This window comes from Dama dama, chromosome 3, assembly GCF_033118175.1.
Source record: "Dama dama isolate Ldn47 chromosome 3, ASM3311817v1, whole genome shotgun sequence".
In the NCBI taxonomy this organism is placed as follows: Eukaryota; Metazoa; Chordata; class Mammalia; order Artiodactyla; family Cervidae; genus Dama; species Dama dama.
The window spans coordinates 69,995,177-70,013,846 of NC_083683.1; positions in this window are offsets into that span (position 1 = coordinate 69,995,177).

An 18,670-nucleotide genomic window follows, 5' to 3' on the forward strand; every position below is an offset into this window, starting at 1 on the left:
AGCGCCTTGACCACAGTAGGCGCTTAATAAACAGTTTTGAAAGCGTGACCTAATCCCGCCCCCAGCCCCCGCCTCAGTTTCCCTCTCCGGTGCAACAAATGGTTTGATCTCCGAGGCCCCTAGCAACTCTGAAATCCTAGGATGCTGAGGCTAAATCCCATGTGTACTGCTGTGGTTTTGCTTTTAGTTTTTCAGGGACATTTTTAGTGCTACCCTTTATGATGTGCCAGGAGTGAATTTGACACCAGATGGCTTTTTTTTTTTTTTTTTTTTAAATAAGAAAGAAGACAAAGGGAGGGAGAAAAATATTTTCCAACTGGCAGTGCTGACAGCATTTTGGAAGAGAATCCAGGGAGGCAAAGAGGAGCTGTCTCAGCCTGATTCTTCCTCCTCCCGCACACCCTGCCACCCTGGCCTCCACCATAAATGGGGGAGATCAGATTGGAGCTTTTTATAGATGAGGCGCAGGGAACATCATCACAGGAAACTCCACCCAGAGTTAGGACTGGCTCTGTCCTCTCTGGCTCTCACCGGGACGGCCCCTGAGCTACAGGGACACGGATTCCAGCTGCAGGCAGGGCTCTGGCTAAAGGTGGATTCTGGTGTTAATTAGAACAGAGAGACACCTGGCAAATCAAAATCCAGCGCTCCCTGCCTGGGGAACATTAAGGAAAAGTAGCCAAAATGGCATTGTCTTTTCTGGAATTCCTCTCTTGGATCCCAACTCCCTCTCCTCACACAGGGAGGAGTGGACCTGGTCCTCACTCAGAATGGCCTCTAGCTCAGTTCTTAATGTTGTGGCAAGGAGAAGGGAAATTCCTAGAATGAGCCAATTTGGCAGCGTGTACTGTGGTGTCAAACGGGGAGGCTTGCAGTCAGACTGCTTGGGTTCAAATCTTGGCTGCACGACCTGCTAGTTGTGTGACTAGGACAGTGGCTTTGTCTCTCTGTGCCTTAGTTTCTTCCACTGTAAAATGGAATAAAGTCCCCGCCCAACCCCCACCACCCCCATGGGATTTGTTGTGTGGATTTAATGAGAGAGTGCAAGAAAAATGTGAAGGCAGACAAGAGAGTCTGCCTCTTCAACAGCATTTTTCTTATTTGTCCATGGGACGTCCCTGGAGGTCCAGTGGTTAAGAATCCGCCGTGCGATGCAGGAGATGCAGGTGAGATGCAGGAGACACAGGTTCGATGCCTGGCGGGGAAACTAAGATCTCACATGCCCCAACAGCTGAGCCCACACACCACAACTAGATCCAGCGCGCCACGATGGGAGACACCGGTGATGCAGTGCAGATCCCCCCGTGCCACATCTAAGACCTGACAGTCAAATAGATATTTTTAATATGTTTCTTATTTGTTCAGCTTCAGGGTCCCCCAAATGAGGGCCCCCTTGCTGGGTAAGAAAAGCCCCACTGGGGCACTGTCTCCAGACAAACTGATCTCAGTCCAGCGAAGTGGTCCCTCCTCCTCCTCCTCCTCATTCCCAGGACACTGGAGGAAGCAGCTTGGGATGAGGAGAAGTCATGCATCAGGCTCCAAGTTGATGAATCACCCTAAAGGGATGGGGTGGAGTTGGGGGGCTCAGTAAGAAATAGGCCACCCTTAACTCTCAGGAAAGAAGGGGACAGTGGGTGAGGAGAGGGGACCCTTGGTACTACATTGGGAGGTTGTGACCAGTAGACAGTGAGGGGCTTGCGATGGTTGCTGTGGCATATGACTCTGGGAGATGTCCTTGATTTTCTGCTGGTAAATTGTTTCCTAATTGTTTCAGATGCAGAGTTCTTGAATCCTTTACCAGCAAGCTCCTCAGGTTTTTTATCTTTCTGTTGTGGTAGCCACTTCACACAAACTCCCAGAAGAAGCTACATAAAAAGTTAACACTCTCGAAGTGCCTAGTAATTTGGTTGAGCTGTTCATCATAGACTAAAGGTTTGTGTCCCCTTCCCCAAATGTATATCTTGAGATCCTCACTCCCAGTGTGATGGTATTAGGAGGTCGGGCCTTTGTAAGGTGATTAGATCATGCACACTCATGAATGGAATTTATGTCCTCTTAAAAGAGATCGCACGGAACTCTCTTGTCCCTTTTGCTAGCCCCCTGTGAACCAGGAAGAAGGCTCTCACCAGACACTGACTCTTCCCACACCTTGATCTGGAAATGGGAATGTGAGAAATAAATTTCTCTCCTTTACAAGCCTTCTAGTCTGTGGTATCATGTTAGAGCAGTCTGATACGTTGATACTCCAGACTGGAGGGACAAGGGGAGACAGGTGTAGCACGAGGGGCGTCTGTTGGCTCCAACTGTCTTTCCTTCATCTCACAGGTGCTCTCTCTCAAAATTCTCCAGTCAAACCTCTTCAGCCTCTAGAGAGTCAATGACACCTGGGTTCCCAGCCTATCCTGTCACAGGGGTGCGAATGTCCTTGGCAGACCTGGGAAACATGTCCTCAGTTATTCTGTTACTCCTGGCCTGTGTGAGTCTCCAAGGGAAGCTTTGCCACCATGTCTTTCCCTTTCTGGAATAGGCATTGGACTCCCAGGCAGGACAGAGCCAACTGCTGCTCCCTGAGACATTTTCTGGCGTCTCCATATGGTTCCTCGTGTGTCTGGCTCATTCTCACCCTTTGGGTTTCCTCTCCGGAGTGGACTTCCTTGATCACCATCTATCAAAACTAACCACTGCCCAAAGATTACTTTCCATTACCCTATCCTGTTTATTTTGTTATTTGCACGCTTTTTGTTTCTCTGCTCCACTCAGACCGAAAGTTCCATGAAAAGCAGGCTCTATCTTCTGGTCATCAGCACATCCTAGCCCCTTTCACAATGCCTGGTATACAGTCAGTGTCTACTTAACAACTAGCAGTCTCCTCCCAGAGTTATTCCTCTTCTCTCTAGCATTTTTAGTCAGTGTTTATTTATGAGGTGGGCTTTGAAGGTGGCTCTAGTGGTAAAGAACCCGTCTCCCAATGCAGAAGACGTAAGAGACGTGGGTTTGATCCCTGGGTCGGGAAGATCCCCTAGAGGAGGAAATGGCAACTCCCTCCAGTATCTTTGCCTGGAAAATCCCATGGACAGAGAAGCCTGGCAGAGAAGCCATGGGGTCACAAAGAGTCAGAGATGACCGAAATGACTTGGCATTTATGAGGTAATTCTTGTATCTTCAAAAGATACATCAGCCTCGATCAATCCTACTCTGTAGCCACCAGCTTATTTTCTCCCTCCTTCACCCCAGGCTACCAGGGAGATACTTGGCAGTGTCTTATATGTCAGTTGGGGCTTCTCTGGTGTCTCAGACAGTGAAGAATCTGCCTGCATGCAGATGCAGGAGACCCAGGTTCGATCCCTGGTTCGGGAAGATCCCCTGGAGAAGAGAATGGCAACTTACTCCAATATTGCTTGGAGAATTTCCTGAACAGAGGAGCTGGGCAGGATATAGTCCATGAGGTCGCTAAGAGACACGACTGAGCGACTAAGTATGTGCTATGTCAGACAGGACCTTCTGGTGGAAAGCAACAGAAGACCAACTACAAGTGACTTAAGCAATGAACAAGTATATCCTTTCTCAGAGGTAGAGAGGGTTAACTCCACCTTCAATAAAATCAAGATGGCTCCAGTCAGCTTCTCCGGGATTCTGTGGAGACCCCTGGCGGAGTGGGCTTCCCCTTCTGTCTTATTGGCCAGGGCTGCATCACATGCCGAGGCCTAAACCAATCACTGGCGAGGAGACAGAAGCACCCTGACTGGCTGCTTAGACTTATCAACATGCATCTCCTGTGACTGAGATGGGGTGGGGTGGGGGAGCGGTTCCTTCCCTGAGTACGGGGCCGGTAAGTTCTAGAACAAAATCAAGGCTCACCAGCCCAGAAAAAAGGTAGGGAGTGGCTGTTGAATCTATGAGCTGCCCAGTAACCATCCAATAAATTGTTTTTCTACTTCAGTTAGCCAGAGTTGGTTTCGGTGGCCTGTAACCACAGAATTTTGGCTGATCCAGCCCGGGGGTTGCACGGTGAGGAGTGACAGAGCGGCATTCATGGCCAGGAGGCGTGATGTCAGCACACGGCCCTGAGAGGGATGGAACGACCACACAGGGAGCGGGCCTGAAGCCGTCCTGAGACCCCGGAAACAGTCTGCGCGGTTTGGGGAGCTGGGTGATTAGGTCTTGGAGCCAGAGGCTGTATATTTTCGAGTGACTTTACTGTGACTGTAGCCCCAGGCTATGTAACCTGGGAAAGGTGGGTCACATGGAGGTTCAGTAAATATTGAAGTTGACTGAAGTGACCGCCCTCCCTTTTAAAAAACTCGGTTCTTCCCTGGTGTCCAAGAGGCCGTCCATGTAGATGACTAGCCTTTTCCACCACTGCTTTTCCCGAAGAAGACTTGAGCAATCACATCGCCACTTCCTCCACCTCACGTCTTGCCATCCTCAAGGAGATGCCTCTTCTGGTTCAGCGCTCGAGCTACTGTCTCACCTCTGGACCCAAGACTCCACCGTCTCTTAGACCTGCCCCACACTCACACTTGAGCCTCAGACCTGCTATCTCTGACCTTAAACTCCGGTCCTTCCTCTCCTCCTCTCGGCTGCCCACTCGCGGCCCTGAAGAACTTGGTTCAGTCCCTGGCACATAGTGACTATGATTAATGGTTATCAAGATCATCTCATCCTCTTCTGCCTCCTGGTGAATGGCCTGCCCCAGGGCCAGTCACGTTACTATCCCCTCCCCTATTCTAGAATGCCCCGCAGCCTTCTCACTCTCTCCATCTTGGGGGCGGTGCGGGTAGGGAGGGGGTTTCTCCCTGCCTCTCACTACCTCCATGACTGTTCCCTACTGTCCTCTCCACTGATTCTCCATCTCACCTCAAGGAGGCCTCGCTGGGGCCCAGTAATCCTTGTCATCTCTGGAGAGCTCCCCGTCCAGGGCGCCCGGCATCTCTTCTGAGCTCTGAAGCGCCTCTCCTGCCCTGCCCACTCCGCCTGCAGATAACCGCCTCCCCCTCTGTCAGCAGGGGTGTCAGCCTCTCCTGTTCCCCTCAGGGAGACATCATCTCAGGCTTCTGGTCACAACAGAGTGGAGTACGGTCCTTTCTGTCTCCACTTTTCTCTCAAAAAAAACCGCTCCGCAAACAAGAGGAATCAGCGACAGAAACCTAAGCTCCACCTTCCGCTAAACCCGGAGACATTAAGAGTCCTGAACTAGGGGCTTCCCTGGTGGCCCAGTGGCTAGGATTCTGAGCTCCCAATGCAGGGGCCCTGGGCTGGATCACTGGTCAAAGAACCAGATGCCACATGCTGCCACGAAGAGTTCCAATGCCACGGCTAAAGATCCCACGTGCGAAACTCAGACCTGACGCAGCCACATACATAGCATTTTAGAAAAGAATCCTGAAGTACGTCATACAGAAACAGAAAGTGGATGGGAGAGGGGCAAATGACCAAGAAAGGCAAAACAACCAGAGGCAACTGCCCACAAGAAGCAAGCTGACCCTTCCCGCAGGAAAGCTAGGAGTTGGAAGGAGTGAGTAACTTAGAAGGCAGGGGCCTAAAAACTAGGAGGCTTGTTTGAAGAGCTACTTAAAGAACAATCTGATAGGACACTCAGCGGTACTCAGCACTATCAAGGACTTACTGTGACCCCTTCGCCACTCGTGTAGGAGATATCAGTTCTGGAGATACAGTGTTGTAGTAGAGAGATCATGGATTTTGCAGGGGTTGGGTGGGAAGGAGTGGGATCAAAAGCTTAGGGAAAATCAGCATTCTGGACTGTGTTACTCGGCTTGGTTGCCACACACCTCTCTATACCCCCCCCACCACTCCACCAGCATGAGGAACCCCAGCAGGTGGGCTTATAACCTCCAAGCAGAAGGCTAGACTACAGGATCGTCTTCTGGGAAAACCAAACTGTGCCATTGATGCTGACAACTGCTGCTAAGTCACTTCAGTCGTGTCCGACTCTGTGCGACCCCATCCCTGGGATTCCCCAGGCAAGAACACTGGAGTGGGTTGCCATTTCGTTCTCCAATGCTTAAAAGTGAAAAGTGAAAGTGAAGTCGCTCAGTCATGTCCGACTCTTCGAGACCCCATGGACTGCAGCCTACCAGGCTCCTCCGTCCATGGGATTGTCCAGGCAAGAGTACTGGAGTGGGGTGCCATCGCCTTCTCCGGATGCTGACAACTGGAGCTCCCCAAAGAAAGAGTTCAGCCAGCCCCTCAAGTGCTCTACCAGGAGCCTTCAGTGAGTGCTCCCAACTGGCTCACAGTGCCTCCCTCTCAAACATGAATGGACAGCCAAGGAAGACAGGATGTATGAGGAAAGTCTCTAATATGATACAAACAACAGAAAACATGAAATCAGAGGAAACAGAGATGATATAGGGAGACCACTTCAAACGAATATCCTCCAAGAGGTGATGCTGACTGCATCCAAAGAGCAAGAACATGAAACCATTCTGAAAAGAAAGGAAAAGAAAAAAACAGGGAACACAAAAGCACTCTTGAAAATTAAAAAAAGAAAGAAAAAAAAGTCATAACAACATACTTTGTAAATGGATTGGGAGAGAACACTGGGGATAGAACATCTCCCAGAATACAGAAGAAACAGTCAGTAAGACAGAAATAATAAGAAAACTAGAGGATCAGTCCTCTTTGATCATAGCCTCTTGCCAAGTAACCAAACAATAAGAATTTTAAAAATTTGAAGCAAATAAAAAAGAAATTCCCAGATCCAAAGGACATAAACTGTTAGGACAGAGATTCTTCAACATTAGCTTGGATCAGAATGGAGAGCCTGTCAAGACAAATTGTTAAAACACAGACACACAGGAATATTATTCAGCCTTAAGAAAAGAAGGGTCGTGGGACTTCCTTGGTGGTTCAGAGGTTAAGATGTCACCTTTTAATGCAGGGGGTCACAGGTCCGATCCCTGGTCGGGGACCCAAGATCCTACATCCCTTGCAACCAAAAAACAAAACAAAACAAAACATGGAATAGAAGCAAGATTGTAACAAATTCAATAGACTTTAAAAGTGGTCCACATCAGGGACTTCCCTGGTGGTACGGTGAATGAGAACCCACCTGCAAGGGGTCGGGTTCCATCCCTGGATCGGGAATACCCCACATGCCACAGAGCAGTTAAGCATGAGTGCTACAGCTACTGAGCCTGAGCTCCAAAGCCTGTGAGCCTCGACTCCGGAGCCCTAGGCTGCACCTGCTGAAGCCCATGCGCCTAGGTGCTCCATAGCACGAGAAGCCCCAGTGAGAAGCCAACAGCAGCCCCCCTGCTTGTTGCAACCAAAGAAAGCCTGCACACACAAAGGCCCAGTACAACCAAAAATAAATAAATAATGTTTAATGGCCCACCTTAAATAAATAAATAAATACAGGATTTTGCCACTTGCTACAACATGAATGGATCTCATAGGCATTATGTTAAATGAAATAAGGCAGACAGGGAAAGACAAATACTGTATGGTCACATTTACATGTGTATCTATAAAACAAAAACAAACAAACAAAAATTTCATACAGAGAACCCACTGGTGGTTGCCAGAAGGTACGGGGGTAGGATAAGGGGTGGGGGGCGGGTAGGAGAAATGGGTGAATGGGTTCAAAAGGTGCAAACTTCCAGTTATAAAATAGCGATGGGGATGTAACATACACCATGGTGACTAGAGTTAATAATACTATTGTATATTTGAAAGTTGCTTGAAGAGTCAATCTTAAAAGTTCTCATCACAATAAACCATAATGGAAAAGTATTAAATATATGTGTGTGTGTGTGTGTGTAAAACTGAGTCACTTTGCTTGCAGCAGAGATTGGCACACATTGTAAATCAACTGTACTTCTATAAATAAATAGGAAAAAAGTTCTCTTCACAAGAAAAGTAATTTTGTAACCATGTATGGGGACTGACTCCTTCATGGATCACAGTCCTGTCATGGCATAGGGGCTTGCAGAACTCGATGAAGCTATGGGTCATGCCGTGCAGGCCCACCCAACAGATGGGTCATAGTGAAGAGTTCTGACAAAACGTGGTCCACTGGAGGAGGGGATGGCAAACCACTCCAGTATTCTTGCCTGGAGAATCCCACGGGCAGTAAGAAAAGGCAAAAAGATATGACACCAGAAGATAAGCCTCCCAGGTCTGAAGATGTCCAATATGCTACTAGAGAAGAGCAGAGGGCAATTACCAATAGCTGCAGAAAGAAGGAAGCAGCTGGGACAAAGTGAAAACGATGCTCAGGTGTGAATGGGTCTGGTGGTAAAAGTCTGACGCTTTAAAGAACAATATCGTGTAGGAACCTGGAATGTTAGGTACATGAATAAAGGTAAATGGGATGTGGTCAAGCAGGAGATGGCAAGAGTGAACATCTACTACTGTGAGCAAGAATCCCTTAGAAGAAATGGAGTAGCCCTCATAGTCAACAAAAGAGTCTGAAATACAGTACTTGGGTGCAATCTCAAAAAGGACAGAATGATCTCAGTTCATTTCCAAGGCAAGCCATTAAACATCACAGTAATCCAAGTCTATGCCCCAACCACTGATGCTGAATAAACTGGTTGATTGATTCTGTGAAGACCTACAACACCTTCTAGAACTATCATAGAAAAAAAAAAAAAAAGATGCCCTTTTCATCATAGGGTATTGGAATGCAAAAGTAGGAAGTCAAAAGACACCTGGAGTAACAGCAAAGCTTGGCCTTGAAGTACAAAATGAAGCAGGGCAAAGGCTAATAGTTTTGCCAAGAGAATGCACTGGTCAGAGCAAACACACTTTTTCAACAACACAAGGGACTTCTTTACACATGGACATCCCTAAACAGTCAATACCAAAATCAGATTGATTATATTATTTGCAGCGAAAGATGGAGAAGTTCTATACAGTCATTAAAAACAAGACCTGGAACTGACTGGCTCAGTCATGAACTCCTTATTGCAAAATTCGGGTTTAAATTGAATAAAGTAGGGAACACCACTAGGCCATTCAGGTATGACCTAAATCAAACCCCTTATGATTATACAGTGGAGGTAATGAATAGATTCAAGGGATTAGATCTGGTAGACAGAATGCCTGAAGAACTATGGATGGAGGTTTGTAACACTGTACAGGGGGCACTGACCAAAACCATCCCCAAGAAAATGAAATGCAAGAAAGCAAAGTGGTTGTCTGAGGAGGGTTTACAAATAGCTGAGTAAAGAAGAGACGTGAAAGGCAAAGGAGAAAAGGAAAGATGTACCCAACTGAACGCAAAGTTTCAGAGAACAGCAAGGGGAAATAAGAAGACTTTTTATAATGAACAATGTAAAGAAGCAGAGAAAAACAATAGAATGGGAAAGACTAGAAATCTCTTCAAGAAAATTGGAGAGATCTAGGGACTATTCCATGCAAGGATGGGCACAATAAAAGACAGAAAAGGTAAGGACCTAACAGATGTAGAAGAGATTAAGAAGAGATAGCAAGAATACACAGAACTATATAAAAAACGTCTTAATGACCAGGATAACCACGATGGTGTGGTCACTCACCTAGAGCCAGACATCCTGGAGTGTGAAGTCAAGTGGGCCTTAGGAAGCATTACTATAAAAAAAATGGTAGTGGAGGTGATGGAATTTCAGCTGAGCTATTTAAAATTCTAAAAGATGATGCTGTGAAAGTGCTGCACTCACTATGCCAGCAAATTTGGAAAACTCAGCAGTGGCCACAGGACTGGAAAAGGTCAGTTTTCATTCCAATCCCAAAAAAGAGCAATGCCAAAGAACGTTCGAACTACTGAACAATTGTGTTCCCTTTACATGCTAGTAAGGTAATGCTCAAAATCCTTCAAGCTAGGCCTCAGCAGTACATGAACTGAGAACTTTCAGATGTACAACCTGGGTTGAGAAAAAGCAGAGGAATCGGAGATCAAATTGCCAACATCCATCAGATCACAGAGAAAGCAAGGGAATTCCAGAAAAACATCTGCTTCATTGACTATACTAAAGCCTTTGACTGTGTGGATCACAACAAACTGCGGAAAATTCTTAAAGAGATGGGGATACCAGAGCACCTTACCTGTCTCCTGAGAATCCTATATGTGAGTCAAGAAGCAACAATTAGAACTGGACATGGAACAACTGACTGCTTCAAAATTCAGAACGGGGTACAACAAGGCTGTATATTGTCACCATGCTTATTTAACTTATATTCAGAGTACATCATAGGAAATGCCAGGCTGGATGAACCACAAGCTGGAATCAAAACTGCAGGAGAAATATCAACATATTCGGATATGCAGATGATACCACTCTAATGGCAGAAAGTGAAGAACTAAAACACCTCTTGATGAAAGTGAAAGAGGAGAGTGAAAAAGTTGGCTTAAAACTCAACATTCAAAAAACTAAGATCATGGCATGTGGTCCCGTGACTTCATGGCAAACAGAAGGGAGGAAAGTGGAAGCAGTGACAGATTTTATGTTATTGGGCTCCAAAATCACTGTGGACGGTGACTGCAGCTTGTTTCTTAGAAGGAAAGCTATGACAGACTTAAATAGTGTATTAAAAAGCAGAGACATCACTTTGCAGACAAACATCCATATAGTCAAAGCTATGGTCTTTCCAGTAGTCATATGTGGACGTGAGTGTTGGACCATAAAGAAGACTGAGCACCAAAGAATTGATGCTTTTGAATTGTGGTGCTGGAGATTATCGAGAGTCCGTCGGACAGCAAGGAGATCAAACCAGTCAATCCTAAAGAAAATCAACCCTGAATATTCATTGGAAGGACTAATGCTGAAGCTGAAGCTCCAATATTTTGGCCACCTGATGCAAAGAGCCAACTCATTCGAAAAGACCCTGATGCTGAGAGAATTGAAGGCAAAAGGAGAAAAGGGTGGCAGAGGATGAGATGGCTAAATAGCATCACCAACTCAACGGACATGAATTTGAGCAAACTCCAGGAGATAGTGAAGGACAGGGAAGCCCAGCATGCTGCAGCTCACGGGGTCTCAGAGTTGGACACGACTTAGCAACTGGAAAACAATAACAATGGTCACTGATGTTAACTAGACTTACTGTGGTGATCATTTCATAATGTATACAAATATCAAATCATTATGACATATACCTGGAACTAATATGACATCATATGTCAATTATTCCTCAATAAAAACAACAACAAATGACAGTTTGCTGGGACCTATCACCAGAATTTCTGACTCAGTAGATGTGAGGTGGGGCTCAGAATTTGCCTTTCTAACATATCTAATATTTCTCACAGGTGATGCTAGTAGTGCTGGTCTGGGGCCCACATTTTGAAAGCCACGGTTAGATTAAAAAGATCTATCAAGTGCCATGAAAAATGAGCCATGCTGATAAATTGTGATCTTTTAATATATTAGGAATAACAGAGAAAGTCCTAAAAGTAGGCATGGGGGAGGTGAATTCAAAGACTCGAAAATCAAAATAGGGTGAGATTTCTCAGCTCTAAAATCAGAGTCTGCAAGATAAGGAAGGAGCATTTTCAAAATTTCGAAGGAACATGATTTCCAACCTAAAATTCTATACCCAGTGAAAAGTAATCATCAGGAGTAAAGGTGGGAGACTTCCCTGCTGGTTCAGTGGTGAAAACTCTGTGCTCCTAATACAGGGGGTCCACGTTCCATCCCTGGACAGAGAACTAGAATCCCAAAATGAAGATCGAAGATCCTAAGATCCTGTGTGTCACAACTAAGAACCAGCATAGCCAAATAAGTATAAATAAATAAATATTGAAAAAAAAATAAAAGCTCAGGCAGCAAAGATGCACTAAAAAAAAAAAAAAAAAAAGAGGAAGAATGAAGGTGGGAGAAAGCCATTTCAGGTAAGCATTAAGTCTCTAAAATATTACCGCCCAGGCATTCTTTCTCAGGAAGTAACTGAAGGATGTGCTTCATTCAAAAGGAAATAAACTGAGGAAGAGTAAGACACAGTCCCTGAAAGAGGGAAGGGCAACGTGGATTCTTGAGCACCAGTCATGGGCAGTCCCGGGGTGACAGGTGTGCTGCCAGACTTGAGAGCAAAGCATCCAGAGAAAAGCAGAAGGAGGGGGTGCCACAGGACAAATGTCTCCAAGGAGAAACGAAACAGAACCAATAAGATTATATGACAGGTCTGGCCATATGCAAAACTGTACTGAGAAGGCGTTTTACAGAACCATTGGAGGGAGTGGGAAGACAGAGCCAGAGATTCAAAGAAAACCAAGCAAACAAAAAAATGAGGCAATTAACTCCAGGAAAAACAAGAAAGTTGTATAAGAAAGGAAATGTAAACAGAGCACACAACAAAAAGTTATATTAGAAAAGGAAATGAAACCAGCATATTTGCCTCAAAAGTAAACAACATTTTCAAAGTCAATAATGAGATCACTGAACATGGATTTAACCATAAATTGTGATATAAACATAATGGGGGTGGGTAGAGAGGAAGAGAATCAGAACCCTCACCTACCAAGACAAGGAGTGAACAAATTAGATAAATGAACCCAGAACGGCAGTGCACATGTTATTTAGAAATAAGGAAGGAAATTCCAGAAGAAACGGCCAAACGAGTTGAAAGTGGTTGCCCCTGGGGAGGATAAAGCTTGGGAGAAAGGCCAGTAGGACTTCTGTTTTTATTACAAGCCCTTTAGAAGGATTTGGTTTGTAAGCAATGTGTATGTATTAGCTCGATAAAAATAAATATTACTTTTATAAAGCAACTGTAAAAGGAAGTGTCACATCCTCCAAGACAGAGTGCCTGAGGGACCCTGTTGTAGCCTCAGAGGACCAGGGGTCTCCCGTCCTCATCCCGCCCCCCCCACCCCCGCCCCGCAATGGGCATTACTCATGGGCTCAGCCGGCTTCTTCTCCCAGAAGCACTCCCTCCATCTCTTCCTGTTCTGCGCACCATCCACAGGGTGGCTATACGCCAGCCCAACTGAGCCTGCTTCTGGGCCTTTGCATGCACTGTGCCCTCGATCTGGAAGGCTATTCTTTCCTATTCCACTCTCACCGCAACAGATAAAAGATTTTTTAATATTTATTATTTGGCTGCGCCAGCTTTTGGTTGTGACACGTGGCATTTCTTTTTTTTCTAATTGTGACATATGAGATCTTTAGTTGTAGCATGCGAGATCTAGCTCTCTGACCAGGAATCAAACTCCTGCCCCTGCACTGGGAGTATGGAGTCTTAGCCACTGGACCACCAGGGAAGTCCCAGATTAAGGACAGTCTAAATTTCAAGCCTCAGTTGAGATAACACGTATTCCATAGCCATCCTCCTTCCCAACCTAGTCCGAGGCTAAGCGCTCCCCCTCTGTGTTGTCCTACAGCGGTGTCTGGTCCTCACTGTCGCGCTTTGGTTCCCTGCACTGCGAATGCCCCGTCACTTGTCTAGCTTTCCCACTGGACTGTAAGCTCAAAGACAGGAACTCAGTCTTAATCCCTCCAGTTCCAGGTCAGGGCCTGTTCCTGATAAAATAGTGAATGATCATGCAAATGAATAAATATTAATATACATGACACATTTGGTAAGGGTTCAGATCTGAGTTATAAATATTCAAATGCAGACCTCCCGCCCCCATCCAAAACCTGCCACCCTTCTGTCATCTCCATTCTATCCCCTGTACTCTCCCTGTCCTATAAGATCAAACTTCTCAGGCAAGCTGGCTGTGGCCAGTGCCTCAACCTCACTCCTGCCTTGAACCCATAAAGTAGTCAAGGCCCCTTCACAGTGACCAGGTTCAGCTCCAGTAAAGGCAATTTCTAACCCAGTTCATACTAAAATAGAGGGAGCAGCTTAGAGACCGTCTGCCCAACCCAGGAGGAAATCAACTCCCTCTTCGTTTTCTTGTCGCGGAGCCTAAAACACAGGTCTCAGAGGTCTGCCTGCCTTGCTGAGTCGCTTCAGTCGTGTCTAACTCTGTGACTGTAGCCTGCCGGGCTCCTCTGTCTATGGGATTTTCCAGGCAAGAACCCTGGAGTGGGTTGCCATGCCCTCCTCCAGGCCATCTTACCCACCGAGAGAGACGTCTGGGTCCCCGGTTAAACAGAGGGGACACGGTCTTCTCTTAACTTGAGACTGACAAAGGTCCGTCTTTGCATAAACTAAGCGATTGGCTCTACCCCGGTCTCTCACCCCCCCACCTCCCCCGCTTCCATTCTGCCTTGGTGACTCCCAGCCAGTATTGTTCAACGGTTCAGTCGTGTCCGACTCTCTGCGACCCCATGAACTGCAGCACACCAGGCTTCCCTGTCCTTCACCATCTCCTGGAGTTAGATCAAACTCATGTCCCTCGAGTCGGTAATGCCATCCAACCGTCTCGCCCTCTGTCGTCCCCTTCTCCTCTTGCCCTCAATCCTTCCCCGCATCAGGGTCAGTATATCCATCGGGAAAGCTGTGAGCGCCCAGCCCGGTCCAGGAAGGCCCGGAGGTAAGAAGCGTGAGTGCTCAGCCTGGGCCAGGCACACAGTAGGTGCTGGGGAGTAAATATCCGCCTTGCCTCACTCCCACGAGGTCTGGGGAGCAGGCTGGAGAATTCGCCTCACTGCGAGGCCTGCAGGTCGCAGGCCTGGGTCAGGGGCGTCCTGCCGCCCCACCCCCATCACACCACGTGACCTCAAAGGGCCGCCCGGGGTTTGGAATGCGGCGACCTCAGCGTCGCCCCCGGAGGGGCCGGCCGAGCGGCGGCGGAGGCGGGGAGGACGAAGGGGCCGCACCCGCGGCTGGGGCGCCTGGAGGGGTGGGGGTGGGGCGCAGGAGGGGGCCCTTTTCTCCCCCTACGCGCGCAGCGGGAATGAGGCAAGGAGGTAGAAGGTTTGGCTTCGTCCAGGAAACCTGTAAATACGGGCCGAGAAACTCGATCTGCTCCTGTCGCTTCCCTATTTAGGAGAAGGGACGGGGACCGGCGATTAGTGGCTCCTGGGGGCGCAGGTCACGTGGCTTCCCGGGACTAGGTGGGGGGAGGGGAGGCTGTGCGCCCTAGGAACCGGGATTCAGGAAGACCGCCATCCCAGGCCCGGCGGCTCGAGCCCCAAATAGTTCCATTTGTCCTCATCTGACACGCTCGCACCCTCCCCGTGGGGTGGGAAAGTCAAGGGTCCACCCAGCTGCGGGTTCCTGCCCGCCACGAGCCCTTCGGAATGCCCTGGCGAGGTGTGTCCGTCGGTCCCACCATCGGCTCCGGGCCTCCTTTGCAAAGCCGGGGTTGGATGTGAGCAGACTCCCTGGGCCCAGACTCCTGTGCCTGTGGTGGCGGTCAAGCTCCGAAGCTCCGCTCTGGGTCTCGGACTCGCCGTCCTGCGTGGCACAGTGTCCAGGGGCCTGATGTCCTGCCTCCTGGCTTCCCTGGCTCAGTGTCCCGGGGGGCCCGCAGTGCCCAGGGAGGAGTGCGCCCACCCGGACTGGCTTCCAGCAGAGCCCACTGGGAGGGCATGAGGGGTGTGGAAGGAAAAAGACAGCGTCTGCCCTCAAGAAGCTTACACTGGAGCTGGGAGGACAGTCAAGTAAAGCAGAATGAAAATGCTGGAGCACAGAGAAATGCAATGAGCACATCTAAGTCCGGCTGGGACCCGAGAGGGTTTGAGGGAGAGGCGGCACTTGAATTGTATTTTAAAAGGATGAGGAGTCTTCGCATCCGGGAGGGGGTAGGGCCTCCAGACAGAAAGAAGCGCAGGTGCCAAAGCATGGAAGCCCACGGTGCCAGAGAACCACAGGTGACCCCTTCTTCGGGACAGAAGCACCAGCAAGTGTAGGAAGGTGTGTGAGGAGCGGGGCGGGTGAGCCAGCAGGAGCCAGAGCCAGGCTTCTGAGCTTGTTCGCAAAGTCCTGGGGAACTGCTGAATCATTTCATATAGCCAGGATCAGATTTGCATCTTCCAGGAGAACTGGGGATGGATTTGGATGCGGGCCCTAGAGCAGGAGAGAGCTTGGTTAGGAGCCTGTTGCCAGCCTCCTCCCAGATAGCAGCAGTGGGAACCGGAAGAATGAAAAGGCTTGACAAATACTTGAGGGGAAGAGCCACTTGGCTTCAGGACGGACTGGGGAGTGGGGAGGAGTGGGGAGGAGGTGTCTTGGGTGACCTCAGGTTCCTGACCTGGGGAACTGGGCAGATGATGGAAGCAGACGGCAAGGTTGATGAGGAAAGCCATATTTATGGAGCACCTCCAGTGTATCAGGCACTCGGTGCCTCCCATATTATCTTATTTAATTCTCACAGTAACCTGTGAAGTAATACTATTGGTTATTCCCATTGTAAGATGAGGAAACTAAATCAAGAGATTCAATAATGAAGTAATAGGGTTGGGATGATGAACACACCTGCGCCTGGCGGAATGCATCATCCCCATCTGAAGCTCCAGTGAGGTTCCCCAGGCTCCTCTCCATAGAAAGCATACCCACTACCACCGGCTCCTCCTCGCCTCCCCAGATCCTACAGGTGGCATCACCCACATGTTTAGTCACTGTCACCAGATCTTTAACCCACCCCACTTCACCCCCAGGACCTTGCCCGGAACAGCCAGGCTCAGGAGGCCACAGGGCTCTGCAACCCTGGTGCCGAGATTCCCACCTTCTCAGTCACAGTACAAAACGGGAACCGAGATACTGCAAGAAACAGTCAGAGAAAGCAAGAAAATGGATGTGGTCCATTTGGTAAAAAAAAAAAAAAATTTTTCATTTTAAAGGAACAGTGACATCAGAGGGTCAAGAAAGGTCTTCCTTGGCCCAACCCTGTGCTCATTTTCTGTGGGGAAAGAGGCAGAGTTCTGGAGCAAGTGGGCCCCTCCCATAGAGGAAACTTCTCCAGCTGTTTCCCTTTCCCAGCCCTGGCTCGGGAACACCCAGGCCAACCCAGGGAGCCATGAGAGACAGACGGGGAGGGACTCCTTGGGGCCCCAGCCTCACTACCCCACCCCTTGCACTTGGGGAGGCGGTCGGGGCGTTAAGATTCTGTTGCTTCCAGATTCCCTCTCCCCAGCCTTCCCAGGGAAGTAAAATTGAAATAAAGGGAAGAAAGAGGTAAGTGACCTGAGACAGTTCGCCAGCTTTCTCTTGGGAGAATTGTTAGGCCTAGAGAGCCCTGGCCTCAGCTAGCATCCTTGAGCCTAATTATATGGGGCCCACCCAAAGTCACACAGCCAGCAACTGGCCCAAGGCCTGGAGGTAGGTTATGAGATGGTTTGACGCAGAAGTGAGGCCTCTCACCTCCCGGACACCCTTAATTGTAGGAAAGATGCTCATCATGACCCCCGAGAGCTGTCTGGGTCAAGGACTTGAAATCTGGGGACAGAGCAGTAAGAACCCCATGGCATCAAGAGTCCAGGCCCCTGCCTGTGTTCCAGGCTCCAGTAAAGCTGCCACTGCCTTCGTAGTTTCTGGAGGCAAAAGGTCCTTACCAGGCCTCTTGGGGACCTTCCCTCATCTAACCTCTCCACCCTGGGTTCTATTTGTACCGCTGTGCCTCTGGTCTTAGGTTTCTGTATGTCTTCTTATAAATGAAACTCTCTTTGACCTCAGAGCAAGAGGTACTTGAGGGCCATCTCCTCTATATCCTTCAGGGACAGCTAGAGCCCTGCACTCAGAAGGCATCCTCAGCACACAGAGATGAAAGCAGTGTGCCTCCAACTGTTGGCCACAACCTGGTAATGGGTCATGAAACCATGGCCAGCATCTTAAAAAAAAAGAAAGTAGAATAAATAGAAAGTATCATAGTGCACACACATAGCAAGGATAAGTATTATCCCAAGAAGCTTTTGTTTCAGTTATCTCATTGTTCAGAATATGTTTCTTGCTGTGGGTCACTGAACCTCTGGTTCAGAGCACTAGTTAAGACATAGACTCACAGCAAATACAGAAAGAAAGGCTGCCTGCTCTGCGTCGGGCACTATGCTAGATCCAAAATGAACAATAGTTTTAATCCATCTGCTGGTGAGGAAGGCATAAGCAAACTATCTGCAAGAAACGATGCTAAGTGCTCTGAGAGAATATGTAAGAGGCTATAAAGCCCTGGTGTGAAAGTGGGTATCTGGGAGGGTTTTCCAGAGGAGGTGATGCAGTCAGAGTTCTTAATAAGAAAAGACAGTAACAGGGAAAAAAAAAAAAAAAAAAAGGAAGGAAGAAAGAAAAAGAAGAAATGGAAAAAACAGTGACTAGATTCTGGTATCTCTTCCATCCTATCGATAGGAAAAGAATGATGGTAAAGTGTTAAGATTCAAGTCTTAAAAGTCTAAAGACAACTTCTAGGGAGTTACCTGGCAGTCCAGTGGTTAGGCCTTGACACTTCACTGCTCTGGACCCAGGTTCCATCCCTGGTCAGGAAACTAGGATCCTGAAAGCAGTCTGGCCCTGGCCAAAAAAAAAAACAACAACTTCTGGTCCTGCCTCCTCTTCTTAACAAGCTGTGAGACCTTAGGTGAGTCAGTTAATCTTCCCAGACCCTGTTTCCTTGTCTACAAAATGGGCATATCTGCTCTGTCAACCTCAAAACAGTAAGAGATCAGACATGACAGAAAATGTATGTTAAAGTACTTTGTAAACTATAAAACGGGGAGGGATTGTCTCCATGGATGAGGAAATGACAGTGTAGAGAAGTGAAGTGTCTTGTCTAACACTAGAAAGCAGGAGGAAGGGAGTGTTGGGGGGTAAGAGTGGGTGGGGTGGGTACCCCTCAATCCTCTGT